Genomic DNA, 23,528 nt, shown 5'->3' on the forward strand with positions numbered 1-23,528 from the left:
AGGAAAACAAAACAAAACAAAAAAACCCAAAATTACCAGAAGGAAAGAAATCATAAAGATTAGATCAGAAATAAAGGAAAAAGAAACGAAGGAAACAATAGTAAAGATCAATAAAACTAAAAGCTGGTTCTTTGAGAAGATAAATAAAATTGATAAACCATTAGGCAGACTCATCAAGAAAGTAAGGGAGAAGACTCAAATCAATAGAATTAGAAATGAAAAAGGAGAAGTAACAACTGACACAGCAGAAATACAAAATATCATGAGAGATTACTATAAGCAACTCTATGCCAATAAAATGGACAACCTGGAAGAAATGGACAAATTTATATAAATGCACAACCTGCCAAGACTGAATCAGGAAGAAATAGAAAATATGAACAGACCAATCACAAGCACTGAAATTGAAACCGTGATTAAAAATCTTCCAACAAACAAAAGCGCAGGACCAGATGGCTTCACAGGCGAATTCTATCAAACATTTAGAGAAGACTTAACACCTATCCTTCTCAAACTCTTCCAAATTATAGCAGAGGGAGGAACACTCACACACTCATTCTACAAGGCCACCATCGCCCTGATACCAAAACCAGACAAAGATGTCATAAAGAAAAAAAACTACAGGCCAATATCACTGATGTACATAGATGCAAAAATCCTCAACAAAATACTAGCAAACAGAATCCAACAGCTCAGTAAAAGGATCATACAACATGATCAATTTGGGTTTATTCCAGAAATGGAAGGATTCTTCAATATATGCAAATCAATCAACGTGATACACCATATTAACAAATTAAAGGAGAAAAACCATATGATCATCTCAATAGATGCAGAGAAAGCTTTCAACAAAATTCAACAACCATTTAACGTAAAAACCCTGCAGAAAGTAGGCACAGAGGGACCTTACCTCAACATATTAAGGGCCACATATGACAAACCCACAGCAAATATCATCCACAATGGTGAAAAACTGAAACCATTTACACTAAGATCAGGAAGAAGACAAGGTTGCCCACTCTCACCACTCTTATTCAACATAGTTTTCAAAGTTTTAGCCACAGCAATCAGAGAAGAAAAGGAAATAAAAGGAATCCAAATCGTAAAAGAAGTAATGCTGTCACTGTTTGCAGATGACATGATACTATACATAGAGAATCCTAAAGATGCTACCAGAAAACTACTAGAGCTAATCAATGAATGTGGTAAAGTATCAGGATCCAAAATTAATGCACAGAAATCTCTTGCATTCCTATACACTAATGATGAAAAATCTGTAAGTACTATTAAGAAAACACTCCCATTTACAATTGCAACAAAAAGAATAAAATATTTAAGAATAAACCTACCTAAGGAGACAAAAGATCTGTATGCAGAATATTATAAGACACTGATGAAAGAAATTAAAGATGACACAAATAGATGGAGAGATATACCATATTACTGCATTGGTAGAATCAACATTGTGAAAATGACTCTACTACCTAAAGCAATCTACAGATTCAATGCAATCACTATCAAATAACCACTGGCATATTTCACAGAACTGGAACAAAAAATTTCACAGTTTGTATGGAAACACAAAAGACCCCGAATAGCCAAAGCAATCTTGAGAAGGAAAAACGGAGCTGGAGGAATCAGGCTCCCTGACTTCAGACTACATTACAAAGCTACAGTAATCAAGACAGTATGGTACTGGCACAAAAACAGAAATATAGATCAATGGAATAGGATAGAAAGCCCAGAGATAAACCCACACACATATGGTCATCTTATCTTTGATAAAGGAGGCAAGAATGTACAGTGGAGAAAGGACAGCCTCTTCAGTAAGTGGTGCTGGGAAAACTGGGTGGTACATGTAAAAGTATGAAATTAGAACACTCCCTAAAACCATACACAAAAATAAACTCAAAATGGTTTAAAGACCTAAATGTAAGTCCAGAAACTATCAAACTCTTAGAGGAAAACATAGGCAGAACACTCTATGACATAAATCACAGCAAGATCCTTTTTGATCCACCTCCTAGAGAAATGGAAATAAAAACAAAAATAAACAAATGGGACCTAATTAAACTTCAAAGCTTTTTCACAGCAAAGGAAACCATAAACAAGACCAAAAGACAACCCTCAGAATGGGAGAAAATATTTGCAAATGAAGCAACTGACAAAGGATTAATCTCCAAAATTTACAAGCAGCTCATGCAGCTCAATAACAAAAAAAGAAACAACCGAATCTGCCCAAAAATGGGTAGAAGACTAAATGGACTTTTCTCCCAAGAAGATATACAGATTGCCAAGAAACACATGAAAGACTGCTCAACATAATTAATCGTTACAGAAATGCAAATCAAAACTACAATTAGATATCATCTCACATCAGTCAGAATGGCCATCATCAAAAAATCTAGAAACAATAAATGCTGGAGAGGGTGTGGAGAAAAGGGAGCATTCTTGCACTGCTGGTGGGAATGTGAATTGGTTCAGCCACTATGGAGAACAGTATGGAGGTTCCTTAAAAAACTACAAATAGTACTACCATATGACCCAGCAATCCCACTACTGGGCATATACCCTGAGAAAACCATAATTCAAAAAGAGTCATGTACCAAATGTTCATTGCAGCTCTATTTACAATAGCCAGGATATGGAAGCAACCTAAGTGTCCATCATAGGATGAATGGATAAAGAAGATGTGGCACATATATACAATGGAATATTACTCAGCCATAAAAAGAAACAAAATTGAGTTATTTTTAGTTAGGTGGATGGACCTAGAGTCTGTCATACAGAGTGAAGCAAGTCAGAAAGAGAAAGACAAATACCATATGCTAACACATATATACGGAATCTAAGAAAAAAAAAATGTCATGAAGAACCTAGGGGTAAGACGGGAATAAAGACACAGACCTACTAGAGAATGGACTTGAGGATATGGGGAGGGGGAATGGTAAGCTGTGACAAAGTGAGAGAGTGGCATGGACATATATATACTACCAAACGTAAAATAGATAGCTAGTGGGAAGCAGCTGCATAGCACAGGGAGGTCAGCTCGGTGCTTTGTGATCACCTAGAAGGGCGGGATAGGGAGGGTGGGAGGGAGGGAGACGCAAGAGGGAAGAGATATGGGAATATTTGTATATGTATAACTGATTCACTTTGTTATAAAGCAGAAACTAACACATCATTGTAAAGCAATTATACTCCAATAAATATGTTAAAAAGAAAAAGCGCTGATTTTATTCAATTCAGTTATGACCACCCTAGGATAGTTTTAACGTATTCCTCTGCCTAACAGAAAAATATTGATACCCATGCACTAAAACTTTCTCTTTTCTTTCATATTGTATATTTAGTCCAGAAACCTGTCTTATTTCAAAAATATATTATTCCATCTTTTTCATACTAAAGAGTAATAAGGTCCTGCAGATGAATTAAAATAAATAAAACAAAACTTTTTTTTTAATTCTATAATTGCCAGAGTTGAATGATAGTTGGATTATTGATAAATCCCCACAGCTGTACAAAGCACAGTTATTCCTTTTCCTCCTACGAATCATAAATTATAAAATTTGGGTTAATGCTAAAATAATAACAACAAACTTTAATATAATTAGGGGCACCTCATCACTCTATAGAACTGTGTGACCTAGTAGGGCTCATTTATTATATGAAACAACATGTCTGTATGCCCCCCCTCCCCCAATTCCTTGCCATTTGACTCTGAAACTGATATAGCAACAAATTGATGGAATTATCTATCCCTAACCCATATCAAGAGCAAGTTATGTTCTCTGGATTCCTGAGTAAATTATGTCATTGGCTATTCTGATGAAACAAGAAACATGTCCAAAAATCTAGGTAATTGGCATTTGGGGATTTTACCACTGCTGTCTCTGACAATTTCATAGAACCCTGCATTTTAGGCAGGATTACTAATGCAAAAAAACAAAACAAAAAACAACAACAACAAAGAAAACACTTGCATTCATCCCACCGGTGTTGAATTCAAATGATTAGTGTAGAAAGAAACTCCAGCAACAAATTCACATAGTATTCTTATAGGGCCAAGAAATCAAATAAGGTCACCATGTCTATGAGATTTCGCTCAAATCTCCCATTCTCTTTTTCTTGAATTCCAATATTCTTGTCAAGCTATTCTTTCCCAGGGTTGTAACTTGTTGTGACCATTTCTCATTCTTTCTGATTTTACAAAATTATTGATCTCTTAACCTTGAGTTACTCTGGATTTCCTCTTTCTCTATTTACACTCCCTTGAGATCTCATACAGTCTCAAAGCTTTAAATAGCATATGCACACCCATGCCCCCAAATTTATATCTCTATCTCATTCCTCTCCCTGAACTCCAGACTTTTATCCAATGTTTACTTGCATCTCCACTTGAATACCTAATAGTTATATTAAAATTAACATAGCCAAGACTCTATACATAAACTTCTCCCTCAAACCTCCAGCTTTAGCCTCATTCTTCCACATCTCACCTAGTGATAATTCAAACTGTCAACTTTTTCAGAATACAAATCTTAGGGTGATGCTGAGTCTTCTCTTTCTCAAACCCTTTATCCAATCTATTCAGAATACATATATGATCTCACTTCAAAATATATTTAAGACAAATATCATAATTGTTGCAGACAAAACCATTTATTATAGAAGCAAAAAGAATAAAATACCTAGGAATAAATGAAAAAAATGACAGATCTGTACACAAAAACAATAAAACTGATGAAAGAAATTGAAGACACAAATAAATGAAAAGATACCCCGTGTTTATAGATTGGAAAAATTAACACTGTTAAAATGTCCATTCTACCCAAATCAATCTACAGATGCAATGTAATCTCTTTCAAAATGTCAATAGCACTTTTCACAGAAATATAAAAAAATTCTAAAATTTATATGGGAGCAAATACAGACAGTCCTAGCTTACAGGAACACAGACGTGCCAGCAGAGACCACCGTGCGAACCAGTTCCTGAGTAGAAAAACCTGAACTGTAATTGACTATTTGCTGGAGGCCCAGTGTGGACAAGCCTGAGAGTTAAAATCCCAGAGGGACCCAATCATGATGCGAACCCCACAATATTGTGAGATTTACTGCCAGGAGCTTGACCAGGTGCCACAGAAATATCAGAGAAAAATCCCCTTGTGCTTCCAATAGGGAAAGAAGAAAAGTAACCATTTAAAAATATGCCAGAACAATGTTCTTAACAAGGTCCAACCTCAGGTGAACTAGTTAGCCATACTATAGTTGTAACTATACTAACCTGTTGACGTATTAACAGAGTCTAACTGACATGGGGCAAGGGAAATAATCAGCTGCAGCTGATTCTAGACTTTCATGTAGGAGAAGGAAAATACCCAACTCCAGCCCACTCTAGCCATTCTGTCTCACCTAAGAGGGGGAGAAAAAACGAGAAACATTGTGAAGTTCACATTCCAAAGGCATAGGGTCACTAAAAGACTGAGACCTAACCATAGGAATATAGAAGTCTTCCCCTCCCCCTACCCCTCACCACAACATTACTGAAGGCCTATTACAGCAATTCATTTGGGCCAGTACATCATGTCTGACTACCAAGAAAAAATTACCAGGCATATCAAAAGGCAAAAAACACAATTTGAACAGACAGAGGAAACATCATAACCAGACATGGAGCAAACATCATAACCAGACATGGAATTATCAGGCAGGGAATTTAAAACAACTATTATTAATATAGTAAGGGCTCTAATGGATAAAGTAGACTGCATGCAGGAACAGAAGGGCCATATAAGCAAAGAGATGGAAATCTTAAGAAAGAATCAAAACGAAATGCTAGAGATTAAAAAAAAGACACTGTAACAGAAATGGAGAAAAACAAATATCGTATATTAACGCATATATGCGGAATCTAGAAAAATGGTACAAATGAACCTATTTGTAGGGTAGGAATAGCGGTGCAGATGTAGAGAACAGACGTGTGGACACAGTGGGGGAAGGGGAGGGTGGGATGAACTGGGAGATTAGGATTGACAAATATACACTACTATGTGTAAAATAGATAGCTAGTAGCAACCTGCTAGGTAGCGCAGGGAGATCAGCTCGGTGCTCTGTGTTGACCTGGATGGGTGGGATGGGGGCGGGGTGGGAGGGAGGTCCAATAAGGAGCAGATATATGTATACATATAGCTGATTCACTTCGATGTACAGCAGAAGCTAACACAATATTATAAAGCAATTATACTCCAATAAAAAAAAATGAAGGATACCTTTGGTGGGTTCATTAGTACACTGGATATGGCTGAGGAAAGAATCTCTGAGCTAGAAGCTGTATCAATAGAATCCTCAAAAACCAAAAAGCAAAGACAAAAAAAAAAAAAGAGCAGAATATGCAAGGACGGTGGGACAACTAAAAAAGGTAGTTTTCTACTCAAAATCCTTTGCTAGCATCCCATTTCATTCAGAGTAAAAGCCCAAGTTCTTCCAAGAGCCTAGAAACCCTAGTGTACAATCTCGTCCCCTTATTGCTCTACTTCATCTCACTCCTTCCACTGCAACCACGCTGGTTTTTTGCTGCCCGGAAACACATCCTGTCTAAAGGACCGCAGTTATTCTCCTCAACTGAAGCAGGGTGGCTCACTCTCAACCTCCTTAAAATCTTCTCTCAAGCTTCACTTTCTCTGAGATGCCTCATCTGACTACACAATTTAAAAATGTATCCCCCTCTCTTTTCCATCTCCAATTATCCATACTATTTTATTTCTATTCATAGCATTACCAGATAACTTACTGATTAAGTTAATAAGATAACTTACTTTGATTGATCAACATGTTTATTTTTTGTCTTTCCACTAGAATATAAGCTCCTTTGAAGGGCAGAGATTTTCATTGATTTTATTCACTACTATGTCTCCAGAACTTAGAAAAGTGCTTGACAAATAAATAAATATTTGCTGCAGGAATAAATGAATTTCTTTTTTTGTGTGAATCACTCCTCTCATCTCTGAATCAGCCTCCTGGCAATTGCCTTGATGGTATCCCCTTAACATACTACTGATTCAAAAATGGTCTTGTGTAGCAAATTTTACTAAAACTTTTGGTCAGTGGAGAAAGATTAAATTGCCACCCAGAAAAGAAGACATTCCTGCCCCAAAAGTATCTGCATCCACCCTGAATAGGGCTTCTCCCTTAGCTGCATTTCTCTATAAGCTCTAATTATCTGTCATGCAGTTTATTTCCTCCCTCCCACTCTCACCACCTTACTTTCCATCTCTCTGCTCTGCTCTCTTGTTGCTCTACCAATATTTCTGTTAACCTCTTATGCAGAATGTTCAATTACGTCTTTTACTGCTGTCTTTCTTTAGACCACGCTTTCAGTACTATTGTGCTCACAATTTCAAAACCTAGCCAAGGAATGTTCACAGCCAAAGACAGTCCTCTTCTCAAGAGGAATTTTGGTGCAAGCTGTTCAAAATACAAAACCTGTGTTTTGCTGTATAAGTTAAATGTAGTAGCACAAGGAATTCTAGGATGCTTTTAATACCAAACTTCTCTACAGCACCAAAACACGGATATGGGTATAACAGCCAAATCTCCCCAGTGAGTCAAATTGTCACAATTACTACAGAAAAATCTCTATAGAAGTTAGTGTCCCTCAAATGTAGACATTGTGGCACTGACCTTGAGAGTGATTATGGTGTGATACTAGTATATATCAGCTTTGTGAAGAAGGTTTTTGCTTTTAAAAGAAAATACCAATTTATATAGAAAAGTCACATTTTTTAATTGAGTTCAAACAAGTCCATACTATTAAGCAATTGATCCTTTTTAATTAACCATTACTTCTTAACATTTAAGTAAGTCATCTTTAGGACTGACTGACTTTCTCCAGTTTTTAGACCTTGTTTCCTTTGACAACTTGGTATGGCATTTCCTACAATTCTACCTGATCCAAGGCTCAATCCACAGATTGAGGTATAGAAGCTTTTCTAAAGGTGGAACAGCCACTTGAAATTACAAATTATTTATTATGAAACTTTTCACAGCATGCATTATCTTATTTGAACCATGATATGAGATTGTTCTCTTCAGGAAACTCAGATTTTTAACATATACCAAAAAGAAGAATGCTTGAGAAAAAAACATAGCTTTTAAAGTTGTATCCAGAAATGATTACAGTAACACACCAACCCAGGGACCTCTGATTCAGATTAAGAATATTGCTTTTATGGCACTATGAACTATATTTTTTTGCTCAAGCTGAGACATTCAGCAAATAACAATATTACTGTTAAGTGCACGTTAAAAGGAAACTAGGGTATTTCTTTGTGTAAACACCAAAATTGGGAACATACTGTAATCATATTGCATTTCCTAATGGTGCCATAGAGAAATGGACAAAGAACAAAAATAAGTGTAGATAAAATCTTTAGATATACCGTAGAGCTAATTTATATAAAAGGAATTTAATATAGAGACATCTTTATTACAATCAACATTGCCTCAGGAAAATAACACCACAAACCGTTTTATCTGCCATGGAGAGAGTACTGCAGAATTTAATAAATGCATTCCAAATTCTCTGCAAGCAAGGCAAAGTAAAAGTTAGTATTATTAATAAATGATGCAATGTTTGGCTAGAGAACTGTGTTCAAATGATAAGGTTGGCTATCTCGTGAATAGGTTAGGTATTTATTATAAAATATACCTTTTAAATATAGGCTTCTCTGTAAGATCATACTTTCAACTCATTTATGACACAGTTGACCTTGAGAGATCAGTATGCCCACTTTCTTATATTCATAAAGGGCCTTATATACATTTTCCTAATTTTGTTTGTATTTGTGATTTTTAAAAATACTTCAGAAAAGATGATATCCTGGTCCACCGTGGCTATAAATTACCTGAATATAGAATCACCTTCAACTTCTCTCTGGAGAGATTTCCCCTGAAACACAATCCATGTTTTCCTAGGTTCTGTATCATTCATAGATATCTAATATGACATGAAAGATAGTTATTGGATCCTTTTGGCCGCCACAATGAGAATAGTCACCTACCTCCCTATTCCAAGAGATGTTGTTTACTATAATTGAATGGAGCATATATAGGTACTGGAATCAGACAAATCAGCCTGAATCTACTCCATAACTCTTGAGGTAAGTTTAAAAGTCTATTAACCTCACTGATACACCCTCCTGATGCTATCACTTCCTCCACTGTAAAATGTATAAAATGTCCACCACTCCTGGCTGCTCTGAGGATTAAATGATAATAACAAGCATATAGAAAGTATTAAGTGAATCTTCTTTCCAGTTTCCTTTTCTTGTCCTGAATAATACACATCATGAAATTAAGTCTAATCCAGCCACACAATTGAAATAAATTTTCTTATAGTAAAACTTATGTTTGGCTTTATTTTCTACCTGAGTACTCCTCAAGTTAAAAAAACAAAGAAATAATTGACTTTTGAAAAAGAAACCAACCAAATGTTTTCAAAGTTTGTACCATCTAGAATGGAAAATGTCACAATTTATTTCCCAAGCATGTAACAAATGAGGGCATTCCTACTTCTATGATGTTCAAACTTTGTAGCCCAGTCAAGCAATGTAGGAATGTGTTCTTAAATCTGGAAAAGGGCTACATCTTCCCTGGAGCTCAGAGAATCTTAGGATGATAGTTTCAGGTACCTTCTTTCTTCAATGTTACCAAAATGAGACAGAAAAGTTTGGAGAAATGGAATGTATTGCTTCTTTATTGTCTTAAAAATCACATATCTGATCAAGCTATACCTTATTCAATCTAAATAAGGCAACTGGTCTCTGTGGATAAGTGAGTAGTGGGGGTCGAAGCTTGCTGTGTTGTGACTATTGCAAAAGGAACATATTCCACAGAAATCCTGTTTATAGAAGGAGTACTCAGAGTCCAGTGGATGATGATCCTCAATGCTTTTGTAAAGCCTCTTGTCCTGTGACCAAATGAATGGGAAAAACCAGTGTGTGCTTCACTCATATGGAAGAATCTTTATTGTCTGTGCTAATATGATTAATATATAGTTGAGTTCAATAGCAGTTCAAATAAATATTTCTTCAGCACCAAGCATGTAACAAATGAGATGTAAGAGCTTTATCAACCAATAAAAATGAACAGACCTTATTTGGATTGCTGATACCAGCAATATTCTAGGCACTCAGGATAGAGAGTTAATGAGCCACAGTCCTTGTCCTTGGGGAGCTGATAGTCTAGTTGAGGAAAGGCTTAAGGCAGAAATGTTGACTTGTTTCAATTATAGCTACATGATCTGAAGGCTAGTTCCACATTTTTAAAAAGCTTAGTAAATATTTTTATTATTTAAAAAATAAATTTAAGTGAAAAAAGTACCTGAAAAACACATGTCAAATAAGTCTCTATAGGAAGACTATGTTTTTTAGCACTTTATCTGAAAATATGTCACAGGAATTTCAAAAGATAATTACTATTTTTAATAGAACCACCATAATACATTATCGCATATAAAAATATTAACACATCTCTTAATATATTGCCCAATGGCTACCCAGTGTTCAAATTTCCAATTGCCACATAAATGACATTCTTTCTTTCATCATCATTTGTTGTTTAAAATCAGAATCCAAATAAGGTCTGTTCATTTTTATTGGTTGATAAAGCTCTTACGTCTCTTTAGTCTACAGATGTCCCCTCTTCCTCTCTTCTCTCTCCATCCTTTTACCTCTCTAACTTTGTCATTTATTTGTTAAAGAAACCAGGTTGTTCATCTTAAGTGTCCCATATTCTGGGTCTTGTTTGATACTTCCTTATGGCACCGAGGTGGTGTTCTACCGGAGTCTGTATTCCCTGTAAATTGGATCTAGATTTGCATCAAATCCAAGTTTTAGTTGTTCATGGAATTATTTTTGGCAAGGGTATTGCATAGACAGTGCTGTGTCCCTTCATCAGTAGGTATACACGTCTGATTTTTTCTCTTTTTGTGGTAGCAGCAGCCATTGCTAATAGATGTCTCAATCCATTCATCCATTAGGGCTGTGAAATGGTGATATTCTAGTACCATCATCTCTTCTTCCTTTATTAGCTAGAATACTTCTATAAAGAGAAAAATCTCATCTACCATTTGGTTTCCAGTGGAAGAGTACATAAATAAGTCAGGAAAAGAGCTTGATACTTTAACTTTATTTGGAAATTTTAAAATAAGTGATATCACTCTTAACCAATTTCACTTCTCTTTTTAATATCATTATGATCTCATGTGTTTTAATATATTTGATGCCTTTTATCCTTTAGGTTTACTATGCTTATTAATGTGCAATTTGTCCCATTCTTGACCAGTGGAAGCTTCCCTAGTTCTCTTAAAATCTTTTTAATACAATCATAGCGTCTGTGATAGTCTCCTTGCATTCTGGTCATTACAAAATAATCCAGGGTTTTTTTTGTGCGTTTTGTGTGCCAGACTTCTAATGAGCCTTAGTTCCTTTTTAGTGGGAAATGATATTTAGCGACCACAGCATGTGTACTAAGGTTGCTCCTTTCTACTGAGTTGATAATTGACCTTTTCAATGTACAGAGTGAAGAAATATGCTTTTCTCCATAAGCATAAAATACATCCAGCATACATATCCATACTGATATTTCTAAATCAGTTTCAGAATCTAAACTCTTTCATCAAATATACATTTCCCTTTTCTGCTGAGAAATTCAAATTTTCAATATTACTGGAAATCAGGGAATCTAGACCTATTTTACTTTTGTAAACAATACTTTACAATGCTTAGCTTCTTAGTGTAATTTTAGTGGAACAGAATTTGCATGGCTCCAAATTCTACTATGATTAATAAAAATAACAATGAAGACACTGAGCTTTTACTATGTAATATTATTTAAACTTTATAATAACCCCATACAAAGGTATTATTCTCAGTTTATAGGTGAAAAAATTTAAAGCTCAGAGATGTTAAGTAATTTACAGAAAGTGACACTATTATTAATGGGGATCCTAATCACTGATTTGTCTGACCCTAAAACCCACGAAGTTAACCAATTATTAATGATTGTGCTATGGTGACTGTTTAATTAATAGCATTCTCCTTCTGTTGTAATTATCAACTGATCCAAGCCTATTAGCCAGAACCCTTGTGGCATTTAGAGAAAGTAAGTGATTTAGGTCTCATGGCCTATTATTTCACACATGCTACTTAATTATATATTCATGTGTGTGTAACAAGCAGGGCATACCTTGGGAAAGTCAATAAATTTTAGCTTGTGGTATCACATGAGTTGTTTGACTATAGGCTCTTCTTGATGATTTGATATGCTCTTGAGAGGAAATTTGTAATGCTCTCCTAGGCAGCAGTTTTAAGGTCAATTAGTAGATTTATAAACCTTATTTTTACATCTTTTGTTAAAAGACTAGCTGAATTTTGTACTTCCAGGCATTGTTCAAATATTGGAATGTAGCAGTTGTAATTGGCTTTAAAGTTTTAGGAGAGACATGATGATATTTATTTTCAATTGATTTTGAAATGATAAATGTTCAGAGTATAGAGTACTGTACTTGAATTATAACGGTGAGCAATTAAATTGGGTAAATATTATTTGTTCCCCCTGCTACACACTGCAAAGATGGGCACACGAAATAGAGGCTCTGAGTCTTCCCCTTTCACTAGCTTCAGGAAAAATGGTGCAATACCTTCAAACTAAGCAGAAGGGGTTGGTTGTGATCACATCACCAACAGTGAAATTTTTAGCTCCTAAGGCAATAAGAGGTCTGGCCATACGTCTTCCTAAAGCCTCCATTGATGAGACTACATGAGGACTTCCCTGCCACTAAGGGAACAAGTTCCCAGGAGTGGAGTGCTTATAGCACCTGCCTCCAACATTCCTTCTGAACAAATACCTGCACCAGTTTAGGAGATTTAGGGTGGAAATCATAAAGGTGATATGAGTGAAACTATTAGATACATTCCTATGCCTTGAGTAATACTATTTTATGTGAGTTAAAGAAAACATAATAATGGGCAATGACTATAGAAATAGAACTTCCTGCTATAGTTTTCAGCAAGTGTGCACTAAAAATAACAGATTTATGTTTTTATTATGAGGACAAATCAGCGAAGGCTACTGCTATGTCCATGTGTTACTCCGTAGTAGAATTCCACTAAGGAGGTAAAATGCACTGCTGGATAAATTTTGTCCTGTTGTATTTTAAAAACAACAAATATGTATTTGCATGCATTGGGGATTAGGAGGGAAGGATCAGTTTAAAAAGGAGCATTCAAATGCTAATATTATCCAAACTTTGTTGTTTAGATATTCTGCCATACTGACTCCTTATACCAGCTTAGTAAGACAGTTACTAGAATTCCCCACTTTATAGATAATAACATCAATCTTAATAAAAGCTAAAAATGTGTCACACTTTCAGCATGCAATATCTCACTTAAGCCTCACAAAAATTCCTATAAGGATAACATTATTATAATCCCCAATTTACAGATGAAAAATTGAGATCCCAAAAGATTAGATTAATTGGTCAAAGTGACCAAAGTGACAGCTAGTAAGGATTAGAGCTGGAAATTTAATAAGCCACCTTGACTCTTTTTTTTTAATGAATCAAGTGTTTATTAGCTGCTGTAGTATTCCTTTTTTTATTATTTTTTTACATCTTTATTAGAGTATAATTGTTTTACAATGATGTGTTAGTTTCTGCTTTATAACAAAGTGAATCAGTTATATATATAAATATGTTCCCATACCTCTTCCCTCTTGCGTCTCCGTCCCTCCCCCCTCCCTATCCCATCCCTCCAGGTGGTCACAAAGCAAGGAGCTGATCTCCCTGTGCTATGCGGCTGCTTCCCACTAGCTATCTACCTTACGTTGTTTGGTAGTGTATATATGTCCAGGCCTCTCTCTTGCTTTGTCACAGCTTACTCTTCTCCCTCCCCATATCCTCAAGTCCATTCTCTAGTAGGTCTGTGTCTTTATTCCTGTCTTACCCCTAGGTTCTTCATGACATTTTTTTTTTAAATTCCATATATATATATATATGTTAGCATATGGTATTTGTCTTTCTCTTTCTGACTTACTTCACTCTGTATGACAGACTCTAGGTCCATCCACCTAACTAAAAATAACTCAATTTTGTTTCTTTTTATGGCTGAGTAATATTCCATTGTATATATGTGCCACATCTTCTTTATCCATTCATCCAATGATGGACACTTAGGTTGCTTCCATATCCTGGCTATTGTAAATAGAGCTGCAATGAACATTTTGGTACATGACTCTTTTTGAATTACGGTTTTCTCAGGGTATATGCCCAGTAGTGGGATTGCTGGGTCATATGGTAGTTCTATTTGTAGTTTTTTAAGGAACCTCCATACTGTTCTCCATAGTGGCTGAACGAATTCACATTCCCACCAGCAGTGCAAGAGTGTTCCCTTTTCTCCACACCCTCTCCAGCATTTATTGTTTCTAGATTTTTTGATGATGGCCATTCTGACTGGTGTGAGATGATATCTCATTGTAGTTTTGATTTGCATTTCTCTAATGATTAATGATGTTGAGCATTCTTTCATGTGTTTGTTGGCAGTCTGTATATCTTCTTTTGAGAAATGTCTATTTAGGTCTTCTACCCATTTTTGGATCGGGTTGTTTGTTTTTTTTGTTATTGAGCTTCATGAGTTGCTTGTAAATTTTGGAGGTTAATCCTTTGTCCGTTGCTTCCTTTGCAAATATTTTCTCCCATTCTGAGGGTTGTCTTTTGGTCTTGTTCATGGTTTCCTTTGCTGTGAAAAAACTTTGAAGTTTCATTAGGTCTCATTTGTTTATTTTTGTTTTTATTTCCATTTCTCTAGGAGGTGGGTCAAAAAGGATCTTGCTGTGATTTATGTCATAGAATGTTCTGCCTATATTTTCCTCTAAGAGTTTGATCATTTCTGGCCTTACATTTAGGTCTTTAATCCATTTTGAGCTTATTTTTGTGTATGGTGTTAGGGAGTGATCTAATCTCATATTTTTACATGTACCTGTCCAGTTTTCCCAGCACCACTTATTGAAAAGGCTGTCCTTTCTCCACTGTACATTCCTGCCTCCTTTATCAAAGACAAGGTGACCATATGTGCGTGGGTTTATCTCTGGGCTTTCTATCCTGTTCCATTGATCTATCTTTCTGTTTTTGTGCCAGTACCATACTGTCTTGATTACTGTAGCTTTGTAGTATAGTCTGAAGTGAGGAAGCCTGATTCCTCCAGGTCCGTTTTTCATTGTCAAGATTGCTTTAAGCCATCTTGACTCTTAAAAGCCCATTTATTACTTGACCTCCAAGCAAATGTGAATACAAGGGCTCAGAGAAGGTAAGTCAATTCTAGATAATTTTGAATATAAAATCAAAAGCTCTCTTTTCACTGTAGCATGTAATTCCATAGATAGCACAAAATAAACCTATGATAACTTTATTTACATTACCAATTACATATTTTACATTTACAGCACACTCTATAATAAGTATTAATTAATATAGCACCAAGCAATGATATAAAAACTAAAGAAAGGCAAAATAAAAATTCAAATTTAATGGAATTAAGCAGGTGATGCTTTCAGCAGAAAGGGAATTTTTACCCAGAAAGAAGGAAGTGAAAATGAGAAAAGGGCATTCTAGGTAATTTATTTTCATGTTACATTGGAGAGCATTAGAGAAGCTTCCTAAAATGGAGAGATGGAAGCTATTTCATGTATTACAGTAATGTTTCTTCATAGACTCTTCAATGGATCTTGAAGAAATTGAAAATTGTCTTAGAGAAGATCTTATTTATCGGAATTAATAAACCCCCCCGTAGGTAGCTTTACCTTATTTAACTTAAAACGTCCCTAAGTGACAGGAGAATTCTTTAAGATCTTCTAACACATGTAAGCAATATATTCTTCTAAGAAGAGGTGAGGTTGTGCCATTCTTATTGCCTTTAAGGAAAATAAAAGTAAAAAAAAAAAATCTGTACAAAGTTAAATTGAAGTTAATTTACTCCAATGAAGACTTCAAATTTCACCTGGAAATAGAAACGTTAAATTTTATAAAGTGCTTTCTACATTGATTATATTTCATTTATGAATTGGGGCACAGGAGTCTGCAGGCAGAGCGTGCTCAGATAAAGAACACTATTTGGACATTTATTTGATTACATTCCTCATTCTGTACATTCTCACATTCTGACTAATCTTAATGTCAACCACACTTTCTCCCACTTATAATCCATTTCTTTCTAAAAACACTTTTCTTCTGTCTATGAACTTGTATCTCCTTAGATCTACTCAAATTGATCTCAGAGAGACAGCAGTGAGTGGTCCTGAAGAGAGATCTTAGTTCCCTGCCCAGGAATTGAACTGGGGTAACCTTATTCATTTCATTCCTGGATGAAAACCAGGAATACTAGCTGCTAGACCACCAGGGGCTAGAGGCTAGAAGCAAAATGGCCCTGGCTGTTTCCCCCACTTGAAAGCAAGAATGTTTCAAGGAGGTAAAAACTGTAAAAACAGGTACAAAGTTTATTATTAGAGACACAGCACAAAGTATGGGAGAGCACACAGAGAAAAAGTTTATTTTTTTAAGTCAGAAGCTAAGCAGAAATACACACTGAGAGAGTAGTGTGGGCATCCTGAATGAGGAGCACAGTAAGGATGTGATTTAAAGCACTTATATAGGACAGCCCTTCCGGGTCTTGGTTTACCTTTGGCCAATTATCTTGTTTCTTTTTCCACACATGACTGGTCCCAGGACCCTCTCCAACACACGTGTGCAACTTTTTGCTAAGATGTATCACACTTCAGAGGCCTGTGGGTGCATATCCACACTTACTATGGGGTGGTGCCCCCCTCCCTTTTTGACCCCCAAGGAGCCTTCCTGTGTATGAAGACAGAGAAGTTTCCCTTGATCTCAGGAGTGGTCATCTTACCTCTTTACCTCAGCAGAGTTCAGCTTCTGCCACTAGCTTTGTCCTTGGAGTGTCCAGGTGAGAACAAAGCTTAAATTTTGCTCCACTTGACAAACACCAACTGTCCAGCACAGGGGCCCATCTATCTCCTACCTCAAAATTTCCAGTTTATCGTGGTTTAACCTTCCAGTCCTTCCATCCTGAACTGTAGTTCCCTATAGAGCTTCTCTAGAGGCAGTAGACTTCTGTTCTTGCTATTTCCCCAGCTTGGTTCTTCATATTTTCTTGTCTTTACTGAACCAATTGTATTGAGAGATTACCAAAGAAATGGAAGACATGTTCTGTGTCTGTATTGGGTGATGATACAGAAAATGCTGAGTTGGGCTTGGCTGCAGAGAATTTTATGCTAATAAGCAGAAAGTAACAGAGAAAAGAAGTTTTTGGCAGAAGTTGAGGTAATATCTTGATCCAAAAGTATCATCCCAAAGGCCTAGGAAGAGAGTGATAATCATAATACAAAGCCAAGTGATGAAAATCAGAAAACCAGATTAAAGCAAGAATATTCTGTTCATCCATTCATTCCACTTACCATGTGCCAGACACTGTTCAGGGAATCTTGCAGATCATTTTTAGAATTCTGCCTACCACACCTCAGTACCTTAATAATATCCAGCAGATTGAAGGCACTCTGAACTAGATCCTGTGCCGCCTTAACTAAAAATCTCATAATGTCTTCCCATTGACACATGGTATAGTTTATGGACAAATGATTCAAAATAAAGAATGGAAAGTGAACGTGAAGAAAATTCTTACCAAAAGAAAATGACTTTTTAATGACTGCTCAGAGCTGTAGCTCTTTAGAGAGGCTGGTCACAGTTGTGGTTTAAGTGCAGAAGATGCTGTATATGGTTTCTTGCAAGCTGAACAACACTGAAAATCTTAATGTAGAAGCATTTTGTAAATAAATGCTATACAAATGAAAGATATTAACATGCAGAACCAGACAATTTTCTTGTGCCTTCTGATTTTTCTTATTGTTCCCTATTGATAGCATTTATTGTTCATTCCATGATGAATATATGTCACAACGTGGCTGCTTAGAAAGCCATTAGAATGCTGACAGTCTTGGGCAAGCTTTCATTCTAGTTTGTATGTCATTCTCTGAATCTCTGATACAAATAGAATTTTAAAATTCAGGACCACATTTGTTTTCATTCATTTATTTTATTTTTTCAAATGTTAACAGGATATTCCTTTTAACAGCCTTGCCAAATTATTCTCTCAAGCTCCAGATTGCATTCTCAATATTGAACTCATGGAGTTATGTTTTTCTACTCATCTTCCTGTTTAAGAGATTTAGCCTTGTCAACCTTTCCATCAAGTGGCAACTCAAGGGTCGGAAGGTAGAGAATGAGCCTTCTCAGCAAGGCTTAATAATAAGGATAGGAAAACTAAGACTCTTTCAACCTTGGCAAAAGTAATTATCTCATAAATTTAATTGGTATATGCAATCAGTATAAATTATTCTAAACAAAATATCCCCTCCACCTTTACAATAGGGATTTTGGCAGGAAATACTTATAACAGTTTATATTATTTGGTTGACATAAGTCCAGTCTTACACTAGACATCCAGGAGTTTTAAAATTTTGATATTTTATCATTGTGTGAGAACTGACTCTGGGTTGGACAGATGTTCTGTAATACTTCCAGGAGACAAAAAATCTTATTTGAATCTTCAACTACAGTTTTTAGCATATTGACCTGCTTCTCTCCACATTTTTTACAATCTATAATTTGTTTATCAGTTTTATTTTATGTATATCTTGAGCTTTACCAAATTCACTTAGAGATAAGCATGAAAATTTTTATAAATAAATAATATAGTAATTCTTAGACTTTGCATAAATTTCTCATGTATGAACTGAAAATCAGATGTAGGGGGAAAACTTCTCAAAACGTAATCCATAATAAATTCTAACAAACAAAAATATTTCTTAGGAATTTTTATTAGAAAATCTTGCATACATTTACCATGTTTGAGTCTACCTTTACAGGGTTCATTTTTATACATGTTAATTTTAGTGTACACTTTATTCTTAATGAATGAATCTTGTCTCATAACTGAAGAAAGAAGGAATTATCATGAAGGTTAGTGTCTAAGAAAATGTTTCATAACCAAAGAAAATATTTCAGTACATTAGATGTTTCTAGGAAATGAATAGTCAAAAGAATAAAAAACATAAAATTGTTTATTTAAAAGAAAACATTTTTTTAATTGTTCTTTGAGTGTTAGTCAATCACAATCTGGTGTTATCTACAGTCACTGGACTTTGTTTGTTTGGAGGTGAGGGTTACATTCACTGTTAACTGATTTGTTCATATGTATTTTATTTCTTTATCAACACAAATTTCCCATAAATAGTTTAAAACGCTTGTTTATGTGAATATTTTCCAAAGTTCAAAGAAAATTCTTAACTTGAAAAAATTTTATTTAGATAATTCATTCTTAATTATTCTTGCCAACTTAGTCAATGTATCCCCTGATCAATGAATCAGTGTTAATCCCTTAACATTATTTTCTATTTCTATGTTCTTAGTGCCTCTTCTCTGATTTCACAACTACTTATCAAAACAAACAGCTTATCCTGTTTCACTGCTCTCAACATCTTTCATAATTGCCTTGTGATGTTTAAAGTTGCAGATAATTCACATATGAAATATACTGTCTTTAATCTATCCCATTTCCTCAAATTCTCTGCTTTCAATGAAACATGAAATCTAATTTAAAGCAAAGTTCAAAATAAGATCTGTATAACATCCATGGCAGTATTTTCACTTTGAAGATTTATGGCATGCTACAGCCTAGCTTTTTTAAGAGGAATGAAAAAAGTAAACATCAAAAAGAGGGGATTCTAGCTCAAAGTAATTTGAGAACTCATAAGAAATCACTTGTTGGCTTTAAATTAATCCATTCATTCCAGTCTTGACTAATTGCTTTTCAGAATAGTGAATTTCAAGGTACAATTTCATGGCCACTATCATTATTCTTGGAAAACAATGGAAATGCGAATGACATTATGACCAAAGACAGATACACAATTCCATTTCCAAAATGGCAGATTCTGGAAAGTTATGTGCTATTTTTAATAAATTTGAGAACTTATTGTTAAAGTAATGGGCAATGACCATGTAGGATAAAAAATGAGGATAATTGAGAATCAACATGAGTTCCCTGGGAGGAAATTAATCCAAAGTAACATAATGTTGCTCTACCGGCAGCATCCTATGGCAGGATGTCTCCCTGGAAGTTCTCCACTCCCAGGCATGGGTCCCTGGGCTTCCTGCCTCAGAAGCGCTCAGCAGCTGGCACTGTGGGAAGGTGAAGAGCTTCCCCAATGATCATTCTTCCAAGCCTGTACACCTCACAGCCTTCCTCGGCTACAAGACCGGCATGACCCACATGGTGAGGGAGGTCAATAGGCCAGGGTGCAAGGTGAACAAGAAGGAAGTTGTGGAGGCTGTGACCATTGTGGAGCTGCTGCCTGTGGTACTGTGGGCATTGTGGGCTATGTGGAAACACCTCGAGGCCTCCAGACCTTTAAGACCATCTTTGCTGAGCATTTCAGCAATGAATGCAAAAGGGACTTCTATAAAAACTGGCATAAATGTAAGACAAAAGCCTTTACCAAATGATGCAAGAAGTGGCAGAACGTAACGGCAAGAAGCAGCTGGAGAAGGACTTCAGCAGCATGAAGAAGTACTACCAGGTCATCTGTGTCATTGCCCACACCAAGAGGCGCCTGCTTCCTATACACCAGAAGAAGGTCCACCTCATGGAGATCCAGGTGAACAGAGGCACTGTGGCAAAAAAACTGGACTGGGCTGGTGAGAGGCTATAGTGGCATGTCCCTATGATTCAAGTGTTTGGGCAGGATAAGATGATTGCTTTCATTGAGGTGACCAAGGGCAAAGGCTACATAGGGGTCACCCGCCATTGGCACACCACGAAGCTGCCCCATAAGACCCAACAAAGGCTGCATAAAGTTGCCTGTATCCCAATACATGTTACTTTATGCAGCCCTTGGTGGGCTGCCCGAGTGGCCTTCTCTGTGGCTCAGGCTAGGCAGGAAGGCTACCATCACCACATTGAGATCAACAAGAAGATCTACAAGATCGGCCAGGGCTACCTCATCAAGGACAGAAAACTGATCAAGAAAAATGTCTCTACTGATTAGGATCTGTCTGACAAGAGCATCAAACCTCTGTGTGGCTTTGTCCACTACGTTGAAGTGACCAATGGCTTTGTCATGCTCAAAGGCTGCGTGGTAGGAACCAAGAAGCAAGTGCTCACCCTGCATGAGTCCTTTCTGGTGCAGACCAAATGGCAGGCCCTGAAGAAGATTGACTTCAGGTTTATTGACACCACCTCCAAATTTGGCCATGGTTGCTTCCAGACTGTGGAGGAGAAGAAAGTATTCATGGGACCCCTTAAGAAGGACAGAATTGCAAAGGAAGAAGGGGGCTAATGTCAGAACAGATTGCACAGCTGATAGAATCTCAATAAAATTATTTTCCAGTCGGGGGGGAAGTTACATAACGTTTTTTCTCTGATAAATTTTTAATGTTACTGATCAGCAAATCACTGCCAAGATGATGTATTAATTTCAACAAAGAAAAGTATCACATAATACCCTTAGAAATAAAGTAATAAATATTAACTTTAATAGCACTCATTTTAATTAATTAATTAATTGATTGATTTTGGCTGCGTTGAGTCCCAGTTGCAGCATGTGGGATCTTTCACTCTTTTTAAATTTATTTATTTATTTATTTTTGCTGCATTGGGTCCCAGTTGCAGCACGTGGGATCTTTTATTGTGGTGGGCAGGCTCTTTGTTGTAGCAATGTGGGCTTCTCTCTAGTTGTGGCACTCGGGCTCCAGAGTGTGTGGGCTCAGTAGTTGCAGTGCATGGGCTTAGTACCCCACAACATGTGGGATCTTAGTTCCCTGAACAGGGATTGAACCCATGTCCTCTGCATTGGAAGGTGGATTCTTAACCACTGGACCACAAGGGAAGTCCCCCAGTAATAGTACTCTTAAGAGGATTACTTAAGTATTGATTAATGGCTATAGATCATGCTGAATAAAGCTTCAATTATAGCACTGTAGTTTTCTGACTCTATTTGGTACCACTTAATAATTAACTGGATGAGAAAAATGATTTTCAAATCAGATAGTAATTTTTAATATCAGTTAGATATCTAAAGCTGAAAAGATTTGTTAGAGTGATGTTCTCGAACAGCTAAAGTCCCTCCAACCAAAATCAACAAGATAATGAATAAAGATACATAAAAATAATCTAAGAAATTTTACACAGTCCATTATGCAAAATCTGGTTTCATAGCAGGTCCTATGAAAAAAATATCCAGAGGATTGATTTATTCACAATTTTTATTTTCATTCACTCATTTAATAAATATTTATCACCATGTCCTATTCTGGGTACTGGAAATATAATAGTGAATCAGAAAAATAAAGACTCTTTTCTTCTAGAGCTTACATTTTAATAGGTTGTAGCATAATATTAACAAATAAATAAATAAACAAGATAAGATTCAAAATATTTTGACTAGAAGTAGTGTTGAGGACTAATTTAGGCTAGGTCAGGAATTCCCACTGAGGATACGATATTTGAGCTCAGAATACTAAAATGAAGGATCCAGATATAGGAAAATCAGGAGTTAAAGTTTTAAGGCAGAGAAAACATCATATGTGAACACCTTAGGTGGGGGAGGATGAGCTTGGCCAAGTAAAGAAAGTGGCAAGTGGTAGAATAAAAAGATAACAATGATTGTGCAGAGTAAGATCATTTAAGAATTTTACAGATCATAAAAAAGAAATCTGATTTTATCCCAAGTGAAATGGGAAATTCCTAGAGCATCTTGAGTAGGAAAGTAAATGATTATATTGTAACCATTTGACAGATCATCCAAGTTTCTCTGCAGAGAAAAGGACAGTGAGAGGCCAAGAGTTGACACAAAGAAATTTATTAAGAGTAATCCTGGTGAAATAATTGTGACTTAGACCAGAATGGTGTCAATGGAAATGGAAATAATTGAATGGATTTAGAATGTAATCTGAGGGTGAACCAAACAGAGTGAGTGAGAAATTAAACATGAGGATGCAGAGAAGACTCAAGAGTGACCCTTGGTTATAGGGATTAAAGAACGAGGTAAATTGTGGTAGAATTTACTTAAATCGGGGAAATATAGGGTAGGAATATGTTAAATTTAAGAAATCATTTGGGTATTCAAATGTAGTTTTAAAATAGATCATTCAATATTAACGTACTCAGTACAAATTAAGCTCATTGGAGAGGTCAGATCTAATGATACAGATTCTGTAGATGTCAGCAAATAGATGGGACAACGCCATTGAAGAATACATAATGAGAAACTGTAGAAGTAGAAAAATGGAAGAAATAGGGTTAAGCCCTGTGACATTTTAATATTTTGATGTCAAACAGAGAAGTAAGGACCAGTAAAGCAGTTTGAGAAGGAGGAATAAGAGGAAAAAATCAGGAGAATAT

General features: G+C 36.0%; 1 pseudogene; it reads left to right on the plus strand.

Moving 5' to 3' along the window:
- Nucleotides 1-20,232: 20,232 nt before the first annotated feature.
- On the plus strand, nucleotides 20,233-21,406 carry LOC132511154 (large ribosomal subunit protein uL3-like; annotated as a pseudogene).
- The last annotated feature ends 2,122 nt before the right edge of the window (nucleotides 21,407-23,528 follow it).

The sequence above is a fragment of the Lagenorhynchus albirostris genome, chromosome 20 (assembly GCF_949774975.1).
Source record: "Lagenorhynchus albirostris chromosome 20, mLagAlb1.1, whole genome shotgun sequence".
NCBI classification, from domain to species: Eukaryota; Metazoa; Chordata; class Mammalia; order Artiodactyla; family Delphinidae; genus Lagenorhynchus; species Lagenorhynchus albirostris.